The sequence below is a fragment of the Seriola aureovittata genome, chromosome 8 (assembly GCF_021018895.1).
Source record: "Seriola aureovittata isolate HTS-2021-v1 ecotype China chromosome 8, ASM2101889v1, whole genome shotgun sequence".
Classification (NCBI taxonomy): Eukaryota; Metazoa; Chordata; class Actinopteri; order Carangiformes; family Carangidae; genus Seriola; species Seriola aureovittata.
In genome coordinates, this window is record NC_079371.1 from 28,700,677 (window position 1) to 28,714,094 (window position 13,418).

At 42.1% G+C, this 13,418-nt stretch overlaps 1 long non-coding RNA gene across 1 annotated transcript; it reads left to right on the top strand.

The window, feature by feature from the left end:
• Positions 1–3,104: 3,104 nt before the first annotated feature.
• LOC130173097 (uncharacterized) lies at positions 3,105–4,093 on the top strand. Its single transcript, XR_008828368.1, has 3 exons — positions 3,105–3,204; positions 3,838–3,907; positions 3,999–4,093. It is a non-coding gene; the product is annotated as an uncharacterized LOC130173097 (long non-coding RNA).
• The last annotated feature ends 9,325 nt before the right edge of the window (positions 4,094–13,418 follow it).

Consider the following 13,418-nt stretch of genomic DNA (forward strand, 5'->3'; position numbering starts at 1 on the left):
ATAAGCCCAAGGGAACAACGGTCGACGCCGCCGTCAATTTGCCCAATAGGTGCAGGAACTGGACATGTGGTGACGCCCCGCCCTTTTGGAGGAAGGCAAGGAGCCGCAGAATATCATCCACATGCTGAGGGGATGGACAGGCCCTCATAGTGATGGTGTTCAGAGCCACACCTATTAAAATTATGCCTTGAGAGGGAGTCAGTGAGCTCTTCTCAAAATTGACCGTGAGACCCAGAGAGCCGCCGGCACGCACATTGTGAAAACCCGTGGGGAGAGGGAGAGACTGAACGGAAGCACACGGAACTGAAAACAATGGCCTTGGAAGGCAAAATATAAAAACTGCCTGTGTTGAGGCGTAATGGGGACACGAAAGTAAGCATCCTTCAAGTCGATGGATGGGAACCGGCACTGGGGTTGAGGACACCTGGCATCCGGTCTCAGAGCCTCATCAGGGGGCACTGTAAGGGACACAATTATAGCATGCATGCAGCTTCCTCAAATACTCCTCTGAGAGGGAACAGTAAAGGCAGCAGTGGCTGGCCTGTGTCGAAAAAAAGCACTAACAGGCGCTGGTTCAGATGGCATGTTCAGCTGCAGACAAGCTAGGGCCAATGCGGACGATGCCCTTCATAGAGCTGACCCCAGTGCCATCCATGGAGCCCTGGTCCAAGGAACGACAGCCCAGCTCCAAAACATATGACACACCCAGGATACTGTTCATGAGAATATCCGATGCTACCATCGCTGCCAACTGTGGTACGAGCAGAAACAAGATACACCCTACCTCATGTTGGGAGTGGGGAGCGAGAGCACTGCTGTCACCAAACGGGTTGTTACAACACTCAGGTCAAGAGAGAGAAAGGTCAACTCCAGCCAGAGCACTGTTACTGACAGTAGGCACAAACCCAGAGTGAGATGGGAGCGGGGAGCGAAGACACAGCCCTCACCAACATATGTTCACCACATAATATATATAAACAACCAAAACCAAGGACCAGCGTTACTTTATCTTGCAATTAACTGTAAAAAACACGAACTACCACAGCTAATCACACGCTGGGAAGGGCACCGAGAGCACTGCCTTCACAAACAAAAATTAACAGCCAAAATAAATATTGGACTGAGCAAAGCTACTATCTAGCTGTAAACAAACACAAATTACCAATGCTTATTGCACCAGCAGCGGGAACACTGCCGTACAAACAAAACTTTGACTTTAACTATCAAAAATAAAATCAGCCGGAGTGAATGCGCTACTGCTGAACTTCAACAAACACAAACTAAAGATTATCATACACAAGGAGCGGCGGCGGGAGCCCTATGCCCTGCTGCTGAACTTCAACAAACACAAACTAAAGATTATCATACATAAGGAGCGGCGGCGGGAGCCCTGCCCTCCTCCATAGCATTCAAATAAACACCTGTTAACTTAGTCAGCTCAACAGGAGCAAATACTTACCAAACGGTGGTACACAATTGAAAGTAAGCTTAACAGGCTGATTAGCCCCAATTAGCATAGGTAAATGCCCGAAAATGACATTAAAAGGGCATGAGACTGAAGGGTCGTGTGCAGACACAGACAGAAGTCACAAAGAGATATGAAAATCTAAAGATGGAGCACTGGAATCAAAACGCAAACGAGCGGTTAAGTGTTAATGTAGCGTTCATTTATTTCAAAAGACCATAATGCTTTGTAAATAACTTATTTTGTTCAAACATGTCAGCACTCAAATGTGTGTAAGAGTGCTCTTGAGTGTGCGTAGTCTGTGTTCTCACCTAACAACAAATCCCAAATAAGAAAACATTGGTGAATGTCAGAATCTTTGTAAAAGTGGGTTTTAAGAAGGAATTTCTTATTAAGAGTGGTTGGTGAATGAGGCCCAATGGGCCAGGTTTTAAAATAAATGAACGCTACATTAACATTTAACTGCTCGTTTGCGGCTCATTTCCTGCAGCAGTACCTCCATTTCAGAACTACTAAAGTCCCTTTTGCATTTTGATTCCGGTGCTCCGTCTTTAGTTTTTTCGTTTTGTCATTTTCTCAACTTTCCCTTACAGTATCTCTTTGTGACTTCTTTCTGTGTTTGCACCAGTGGCGGCTGCTGGTCTTATAAGGAGGGGAAGCTCATTTTCGGCCTACATCATAAAATGTGTCTGTTTATTCATATGTAAATTTGCAGAGTGACAGAAGAGAGTCGGCAAACACAACGCTAGTCGTTTTTAACAAAGACAAAGTCGCTGAGGATCAGTAACGTCTCCAGATCAACTCCGAACAACGGAATGAAAAACTTGAAAAATGCTCCGGTGGATGCTTATACTTCAAGATCACTATTCGCTCATTTCGCTGTCAATCATAAAGGGACTCAGCCTCAGACAGATCATCCAATCATCATGCAGAAGCCGAGCGTCCGGGCCAGCCCACTGTCCCATAGACCCCCAGAGACGCTGAGCGTCTGATGGGCGGGACAAAGCCCAGCATTTATCCAATGACCGTCTAGTTTCGCTGCAGTGGAACAACCCACTCTTTGCTTCCCCATTGAAGTCAGGAGACGCTCGGCGTCTACACAGTGTAAAGCTCTGTGGCGCTGCGGGGATGAATGAGAAGAAGTCGTGTCGGTTACCTGTGATAAGTAGCTGATTCTGAACAAAAGATAAACGTGTTCTAGCGCATATTTAGTCAATGAAATGTTCACACAACAGGACATATTTGACCACTTATTTTGTTGACATTTTAGGGGAAGCTGAGCTTCCCTTGCAGTCTTAGAGCAATCGCCACTGGTTTGCACAAAACCTTTCAGTCTCATGACCTTTAAAGGGGACATATTATGCTCCTTTTCAACAAGTTTGAATAAGTCTCAGAGGTCCCCAAAACATGTCTTTGAAGCTTCTTGCTAAAAAATCCACTCCGATCCTATATTTCAGCAGGCCTGTAAACCCCTCTTTTTCAGCCCTGTTCAGAACAGGCTGTTTCTGTGTCTGTAGCTTTAAATGCAAATAAGCTGTGCCTGACCACGCCCCTCTTCGGAAGGGGATGCGGCTTGGGCTTCTGGCACCATGCTCTAATGTTTACGGTGACCGTGACCGGCAACCTGACCTCGGAAGCGCTTTGGTTCAACCACACCACTTTTATCCAGAATCTGAGCCAGAGGGAGAGGCACCTGAAGAAGTTCAAACTCTACAACTGCAGCAGGACGTTTCTGAATGGTTGGTAACCAATTTTGTGTATTTTGACATTACATTTTCAGTTTGTTGATGAGAGCTGGCACACAGTTACTAACATGTAGCTAGGTAGCTAATGCTAACTGTTACTGTCTCGTCATTACTGGGAGTTCTTTTGGTAAATAAGCACTATTGTGAATAGTGTAATGTAGTTATCTGTCATGCCTCCTTAGATATACTTTTACAGTCTGAAAATGTTTGTTGTATGTGGACTGCTACAGGTGTTCAATGTCAGTACTAGTCAGATATTTTAATAGATGCTGATAAAGTAAATCATTTTTCTCCATGTTTTGAGCAGAGATGCTCATCATGACATCTTCCTTTATGTAGTAAATTTATTTTGTGTATTACAATGAAAGCTGTAAATCAGCATAAACATGTCTGACAGCAACAGTAATCTTTAGTCAAAGACTAAACTGGGCAGTTTTCTACACTACACTGTTGTCAAGCTCCACATTATATGCAATAAGTGACATGTTATAAATTACCTGTTATATGCGCTTGATATGTAGCCAAGCTTACTTCTTACCCACCTTAGCTCCACTGTCTGTCTGTGTTTGAATTTCATAAGCTTTATATTTTGGTGAATGTTACAATTTTTCTCTATATTTTAGATAGGTGCTCCTGTGGAAACTGTGCAACCATGCCCACAGAAGCTGAAAATATCTGCTGCTAGGAGATACCACAGGTAGCATTCTCACTGGGCTAATCAGTCATTTGTTTTGATTACATTAAATTTATAATAAACCATAGCATTTACCATTTGCAACTCACTGTAGGTTACCAGACGGCTGTGGGAGATCGAGGAAGATTTACCATGTATGGTAGACTGTCCTGGGTTGGAGCCGCTCTGCCTCTATGTGTACTCCCTCCAGAATGCCTGCAACATGTACCGCGCTGACTATGGTCCTTTACGGTTGAGAGGAATACACCAGTACGTGTTGCTTCTTTGTAAAAACATAGTTTCAATCTAAATAAAAGATGTTAGGCAGTCTTGTTTTACTTCAGTGCACATAATTTTACAATGGTAATAAAACACCACAAATGGACTAACACACCCTCAAATAAATTAGTTTAGCTGCTCTTTGATTTGTAAAGTTCTTCTATCAGCAGATAGTGTGCATATAATATATGAATTCAGAGGAGTCATTTCTTTAGTAACAATCAAGCATTTATTTACATCAAATGAGGGACTTATAATCAGTGATAATAAAAAAACTGTAGGATTCACTGGATCCATAAAAAAAAAATTGTGAGACACAAAATAGATATTTGTTTGCCAGACTAAATGCCCTGTCCCATTGTTTTAGTCAGTACAGGTATCTAGCCTATAGGAGCTTTGTGAGCTGGTGCTGGGGCTTCCTTGGTCGCAGAATCTGGGTCGTCATTCCAGCCTGCGTTGTCCTGCGCATCCATCCCGAGTTTCGTGACGCCACATGCCGGTACGTGGGTTTTAGACTGGCCCGTGATAGAACCGGGACACATAGCTGGATATGACCTCCTCCTTCTCAGGCCGCTCGAACTGTGCAGTGAGGTCCTCTGGGATGGGGATGGCCAAAGCAGCTTCTGTGTATGGTCCCAGGTCAACAAAGACTTTTTCAAATATGAGGTCCACCACATTCCCTGTAAGATTTTGTTTACATTTTTCACTTTTTTTTGTTGTTTTTTACAAAACAATGACTGAAAGTCTGTTTCTAACTACCTCCTGACATTTTCTTTACTGTATTTTGTTGTTGATGGAACTGTCATAACATTATACCTGCAATACTTAATACAATGTTTACAAAACATTTTTTGGTTGAAAAATAAAATAATATAACACACCTTTGGAAAATGGACCTTGAACAGTGGTTCACCTTCTTTTGTTTGGGCTTGTGGTCGATCAGCATTTTCATTGTAGGACATGGCAGCCAGGTAGAGTGTGGAGGTACAGTAAAGAGAAAATCAAAGATGTTAATATTGACAGAAACCTTAGCCTACACACTCTCACAAGTTCTAAGTAACCACAGCTTCATTTACCTGCACAGCATTCCAAGACTGATAAATGACTGTTAGGTTTATCAAAAGTAGATGCACTTCAGATGGCTACAGACCTGTACTTCTCATGTGAGGCTGAAGAGTCTTCAAGGATAACTGTGTGCCTACAGTGGGTCAGTCTGGCATGCCCTTGTTGCAGGAAGTTGTATAGATGCACTTGATGTGCTGGCCTGAACAGAGGAAACAGAGGTTACACCAACATCTCCTCAAATGTGTAGTTATGGCAACAGCTGCAAGCAGTGCAAAAATGATAACAACAAATTAACTCAATTATGTGTAAATTGGGTTGTCAATAGCTTGTAAATACTGCAAATAGCTCACTATATGTGCAAAATGCAAACAATGTGTATTATAGACTATCCCCTTGGACATATCCCCTTAACTCTGCGCTTATCTAGATATTCCCTACAGGCACTGTATCTGTAAACATGATATAAACGTTCAAACGGCCGTTATAAGGCATGACTCTCAATAATAACTTTCACAGCACTAATAAACAAGCCCAGACACCTATGCTAATCACTACAGAGCCTATTTTTAGTCCGAATTTTGTCGGCTTGACTTTACAGACAGCTAAAACGCCTTTAAAGTATAATACATTTAACAGGGTGGCTCTTATCAATGTCACACGGCGATACCAAGCAGAAGAATTACATACAATCTGTACCCAGCTATACCCGGCTGCGTGTCGACGACGCTAAACGTTAGCCACATTAGCTGCCATGCTAACAACACACGCAACAGGCTCTCGTGAACATACAGTAAAGCAACATAAAATGGTAAAACTTACAGCTCCCAAGTTCAAAGTTGGGTCACGGACAGTCGGTACTGATCCAAGCTTTATCTTGAGACTTGTAGCAAATCCTGAATTGTACTGGCCCTCGTTGAGAAAGAAGTCCGAGGTGAAATGGTTAGCACAGTACAACACTTTCGGAGTTGGAGCGGGAACATTTCCATCAAAAATAAAATTAATCCACTGGGTCTTCAGATCCTCGGGCGTAGGGGTTAAAAAAAGACTTCTGTGTTGGTTTGTGCAGCCAACAACAAAGCAACTACTGTGTTTCGCTTGTACCTTCGACATTGTTCTACCGAAAGCCAGTGTTCGCGAGGGAAGTAACGATACCGTCTGCAACACGGACTCAGGGGCGGAACACACACCTAGCTCGGGGAGTGTCACCCACCCGGGGGGAGGGGCATCGCCCTTCTTGACGACATCAGGGGAAAGTCTCTAATTCGCCCGTTTGAGCACACATTTCTTGAAAAGTGGAGAAAGCAAAAGACGGAGAGGATGGACTTTTCTCATGTTTGGGGGGTCCGTAGACAATCCAGGGACACATACTACTGATAGAAAACCATGGAAAAGTGCATTTTGCATAATATGTCCCCTTTATTTTCGGGTTTACCTATGAAAATTAGAGCCAACTGGCACACACTTTCAATTTACGAGGAGATTGGCATTCATCAATCTAAGAACACAGGTGCGCACGATTCTGCAGCTTAAGAACACGTTCATGAATCTGACAGAGTTTTCTTAAGGACTTTCTTAAGAACAACTTAAGAAAGAATTTTAGAAAATGCTTAAGAAGATATTGGTGAATGAGGCCCATTGTGTTCAAGGACAGAGTGTATGTGTCAGTATGTGTGTGTTAAAGGGGCAGTACCAGTGATGACTGAATACACAGATTGGATCAGATAGTATTTATTGTATATTGTGGCGTCTTTCCTCCTATTGAACAGTGCACTATAAATGAAAGACATCATCACTCTGTGTATTATTTGTCTTCACTCATAGACAGTCTCTCAAAGAACAGTCCACAATGTGACTGTGAACCAGAACTGTTTTCATTGTGATTGTGGCTGCGTCTTAATCACATTTAGACTGAGTGAGATTGGTGCCAAAGTACAATCAATTCACACTGAATTCTTCAATGATTTTCCTCTTGGACTGGTAATGGCATGGATTTGCTACAGTGCACTGCTTGTCAATAACGTTTCAAAGAGAGAGGAGGAGAATCAGAGGCTGCTGTCTCTGTTCATGGGATTCAAACTGCTGATTGAACTCTGAGTAACTTTTAATAGTCAGTCCTCCAACAGATACTGGGTTTGTGAGGAGAATGGACAGACTGGTTGGAACTGACAAAAAGGCTACGGTCACTCAGATAACCACTCTTACAACTGTGCAGAGCACAAAAGCTTCAGAGTGAACAACACATCCAACCTACAACAGCAGAAGACCACATCAGGTTCCGCTTCCTGTCACCAAAACCAGAAACCTGAGACTGCAGTGGACACAGACTCACCAACACTGGACAGTTGAAGACCTGGTCTGATGGATCTGGATTTGTGCTGATGCAGCAGATGGTAGAGTCAGAGTCTGAATCTATGGCGCTAACCCGCCTTGTGTCAACAGTCCAGGCTGGTGGTGGTGGTGTGATGGTGTGGGGGAATGTTTTCTTCTTAATACCAATCAATCCTGTTCTGAATGTTTCAGTCTATCTTGAGTATTGTTGCTGACGGTGTTCATCCCTTCATGGCCACTGTTCACTATCTTCTAATGGTGACTTCCAGCAGGATAATGCTCCATGTCACAAACTGGTTTCATCAACTGTGAGTTCAGTGAACTTCAGATCTGAATCTAGTAGAACACCTTTGAGACATGGTAGAACAGGAGACTGGCAGCATGAATGTGATGCATCATGTCAACATTGAGCAGAGTCTCAGAGGAAAGTTTCAACATCTAGTGGATCCATGACATGAAGAACTGAGGAACTACCCAGCGTTAGTGCTGTTTGTCCAGTTTCTACACGAGAAGCAGAGACCAGTGAGGAAGGGGTGTGTCCAGCTCTCATGTGATGTTATGTCACTGTACTGAAGCCTGAGCAGGAATGTAGAGTATGTAGAGGATTTCACTTCTAACTGTCTCTGTACATTTACTGAGTCACATGTCAGGATGATCCTGTACAGTCCAGTTTGAGACATTTAGTTATTCACTGAGTCTGTCACAGATCAGTTTTGTATCTGTTAAGATGAAAGATGTAAATGAGCCTCAGTTCATTGTATCTGCAGAAAGTTCCTCTAAATAAGATCTGATGAATGTTTGACTCATGAAGTGATGGAGGCCAAACTGATGCTCTCTGCTGAGCTGAGGAGAGGATTCATCACAAGAGGGCGCTGTAGAGCCGGATGAGAGGAGACTGTTGATGTGGTCAGATCAATTAACGATTGGTGACTTCAGTAAAACTTTTTAAAAAGTGTGTTGTACTGAACTGAGAGCTCAGTCTTTTCATTTGTTTCTCTCTCTCTTTGTCTCTGCTATAGTCTCTCTCTCTCTCTCTCTCTCTTTCTCTCTTTCTCTCTCTGTATCTCTGCTATAGTCTCTCTCCCTCAGTATGTGTTACCAGTGTCACAGTGGTGTTTTACACCATGTTCAGTGCCAGACTCAGTTGGTTCTGCAGTGTTCAGTCTGTGCTGGTGAACCAGGTCCTCAGACCAAAGACACAGGTTTGACTCTGGACTGCAGGACTGGACTGTGACTCTGTCTCGTCCTCCTGTGAGACTGGTGTCCACAGTAGATGTTCACATCTGTCTGTCTTCACTACTTCTCTCTTCAAGTTTTTGATCCGTCTCGTGGTCTGTGAATCATTACTTAAACTCAAGGTCTACTTACTGGATTTCTCCCAAGGCTTTCAGCCACATCTAATCTCATCAGTAGGGTTTACTCAGCTTTCATAGAGAGTTTACAAATAAATAAATACTTGATTATTAAACATAATAAATACTTCAAAATAAAGGGGCATATTTGATGTGATTACAGCTGTTGTTGTAGATTATTCATCATCTGTTTATACACCAGTTACTGATGATGATTCATATGATGAGTTATAGTCATTAATAAACCATTTATTGTTCATAATGTTTCTTATTGATGTTAAAATAAAGTGTTATCAGTAATGATGTATCAGTACAGGTGTACTCTGTACTCTGTGAATGAAACCAGTTGTTGTTGTTGATCCTAGCTCATGCCCAGTTTACAGTCCACACAAACACAGTTTAAAAAGATACAGAGATCATTATTAGTTCAAATGAATCTAAAGAACTGAATTTAACTGGAACTGAAAAATGAATATAAAATAATGTCAAGTCTACACCTAACACACCTAACCCTGTAAAGAACCTTGAGATAATGTTTGTTATGATTATGACATATACACACACACACACACACAGACACACACACACACACACACACACACACACACACACACACACACACACACACATACATATATATATATATATATATATATATATATATATATATGCATCCGGAAAGTATTCACTCCCCTTCACTTTCCCCACATTTTGTTATGTTACAGCCTTATTCCAAAATGGACTAAATTCCTTTTTTTCTCATCAATCTACACACAATACCCCATAATGACAAAGTGAAAAAGGTTTTTAGAAATTCTTGCAAATTTATTAAAAATAAAAAACTGAAATATTGCATGTACAGAAGTATTCACACCCTTTGCTATGACACTCAAAAGTGAGCTTAGGTGCATCCTGTTTCCACGGATCTTCCTTTAGATGTTTCTACAACTTGATTGGAGTCTACCTGTCGTAAATTCAATTGATTGGACGTGATTTGGAAAGGCACACACCTGTCTATATAAGGTTCCACTGTAGACAGTGCATGTCAGAGCAGAAACCAAGCCATGAAGTCAGAGGAATTGTCTATAGACCTCCGAGACAGGATTGTATTGAGGCACAGATCTGGGGAAGGGTACAAAAACATTTCTGCAGCATTGAAGGTCCCGAAGAGCACAGTGGTCTCCATCATTCGTAAATGGAAGAAGTTTGGAACCACCTGGACTCTTCCAAGAGCTGGCCGCCCAGCCAAACTGAGCAATCGGGGGAGAAGGGCCTTGGTCAGGGAGAACCCGATCACTCTGACAGAGCTCCAGCTTTCCTCTGTGGAGATGGGAGAAACTTCCAGAAGGACAACCATCTCTGCAGCACTGCAGATGGAAGCCTCTACTCAGTAAAATGGACATGACAGCCCGCTTGGAGTTTGCCAGAAGGCACCTAAAGGACTCTCAGACCATGAGAAACAAGATTCTCTGGTCTGATGAAACCAAGATTGAACTCTTTGACCTGAATGTCAAGTGTCACGTCTGGAAGAAACCAGGCACCTCTCATCACCTGGCTAATAACATCCCTACGGTGAAGCATGGTGGTGGCAGCATCATGCTGTGGGGATGTTTTTCAGCAGCAGGAACTGGGAGACTAGTCAGGATCGAGGGAAAAATGAACGGAGCAAAGTACAGAGAGATCCGTGATGAAAACCTTTCTCCAGAGCGCTCAGGACCTCAGACTGGGGTGAAGGTTTACCTTCCAACAGGACAACGACCCTAAGCACACAGCCAAGACAACGAAAGAGTGGCTTCAGGACAAGTCTGTGAATGTCCTTGAGTGGCCGGGGCAGAACCCAGACATGAACCCGACTGAACGTCTCTGCAAAGAGCTGAAAATAGCTGTGCAGTGACGCTCCCCATCTAACCTGACAGAGCTTGAGAGGATCTGCAGAGAAGAATGGGAGAAATACCCCAAATACAGATGTGCCAAGCTTGTAGCTTCATACCCAAGAAGACTTGAGGCTGTAATCGCTGCCAAAGGTGCCTCAACAAAGTACTGAGCAAAGGGTGTGAATACTTATGTACGTGCGATATTTCATTTTTTTATTTTCAATAAATTTGCAAAAAACTCTAAAAAACCTTTTTCACTTAGTCATTATGGGGTATTGTGTGTAGATTGATGAGAAAAAAAAGGAATTTAATCCATTTTGGAAAAAGGCTGTAACAAAACGAAATGTGGGGAAAGTGAAAGGGTGTGAATGATTTCCGGATGCACTATATTTACATATATATATATATATATGAACATATACATATGCACAGTATGATCATATGATGGTCAGAGCTCAACACACAGCTAGAAAAACATAAGTGTGTGTGTGTGTGTGTGTGTGACCCAGCTGCTGTTGAGCTGCCCTCTCTCATTCTCTATGGACATTTGGCTAAAAGAGTCAACCCCCATTTCACTCAGTGTCTCTGTCTGTCTTTTTTGTCTCTGTGTCCTCATGTCCCTGTAGATCATTCTGTCTCCATGTCTCTTCATTTCTCCTCCATCGTACTTCACCTCTGTCTCTTTATGCTTCTCTTTATTCCTTCCCTTCATCTCTTCACATTCAAACAGTCTGAAGCTTCATTTAGTGGGAAACAGGCTCAAATTCAGCTGAAAATTATTGAAGGTCTGAACATGTGTAAGAGTTTCAGTGAAGTTTATTCAGTGTTCACTGAAAATCTGACAGCAACTGAGATTTTTACACCAAAGACCTTTATCATCCGCCCCCATCATTTCTAAAGCTGCACTGCCACCTTGTGGACACAGACAGCATCACTGAAGATCTACAACCATTTCTTAGAGGAACGCTGGTTCTACTGGAGAACTGGTGTCAGGGTCAACTCAGTTAGAGGCGATGGAGCCTGCAGACACAGACTGGAGCTGTACACTGGTCAGAATAAAGAGACAACACACACAAACACTTTTACAAAGGAACCAGTGACTGTACAGAAAAAACTCACTGTGAAGAAGATCTGGAACCAGAACCAGAACCAGAGTCAAACAGGATGACCCCCCCTCTGAACACATCAGCAACTCATTTCTATTTTATGTTACTTTATAATTCTCCTTCATTTCAGAGGCAGTTTTTCATATTTTACTTCATACAAACATAGAGGAACGCTGTAGTAGATGAAACTGTTCAACACTTTATAAACAGGTCAAATTAGATGCTTACACATTGATTATTAGTATAAATCATCAAATATAATAAACTTTATTAGTGTGAGACTCACAGGGACCATTCCTGCTGCAGTGTGTTCACCTCCTCTGTCTGTCTGTTGGCTTCTGTACTAGTGTCTTTTTATGCCAGTTGATGAAAATTGTCACGCAAACGTTACTGTTGATCCACAGTGTGTTGTATTTGTTCCAAGTAATTGTAGTGGACGTGCTTTAAAGAGGTCACAGTAAGGACCAAAGACTTGTCCCTCCTGCTCTCACACAGTGGAACTATCACATGAACCCAACTATTTCAAAACATCAGAATGATTTATGACCAGCTGAACTAAATGGACGCAAGGAAACAACCAAAATCTCCCGAGATGACGAGTTCAGTAAAATAAAATCTGATCTCTACGCTAATATTTACTCTTATTTCCCTCAGAACAGATATCATCAAAAGAACTACTCATCAGAGTGTATTTTTCATACACACTCACACACACAAATGAATCACAACCCAGAATATTTGACAACTTCACCACATTTCACCACAGTTCACTCTGAGGAGTTTTATTCCCCTGTGCAGGCAACATTCAGAGCAACGTCTCTCCATCCCGTTCTAGTGGACACCATATCTTGGTAACACCTTGATGGAATTTCTTCAAATTTGGCACAAACATTCACTTGGACTGAAGGACAAACTGATTAGATTTCGTTGATCGAAGGTCAAAGGTCAAGATAAGTGTGACCTCACAGCCATTACTCAAGACTTCACACAATAATTATGGCATTTCTCACAAATGGTTAATATTTTCTATGAGTCTGGATAAACAGAAATGTAACCTGAAACCAGTCTAAGTGGAGGAGGCAGACAACCACCAGGAGGTGATTCTAGTTTCTGAAGATTTTTGTCAAGTGACCAACAGCCAACTTCTAAAGTTAATTAGTAAAACTAAAAGTTAAGTTCTGCACTCTGTCACATGAGGACACACAGACTGACAACCTGTCTGTTAGAGGAAAGCCTGCAAACTGACTTCAGAGACATTGACATAACCTGTTGTCTAGGCAACCACACAACAAGAGCTGCTGTTTCCACTTTGTATATTTGCTAGATTACCAGTCTTCATTAGATAGATAGATAGATAGATAGATAGATAGATAGATAGATTGATAGATACTTTATCTATCCCCTAGGGGAAATTCACATGTCCATTAGCTCATTGTTGATAATAATAAAATAATAATAACAGTTGATAATAAATAAACAATAAACTGGTACTGGACTGGTGCTAAGCAACACATAAACATTTTCCCGACCT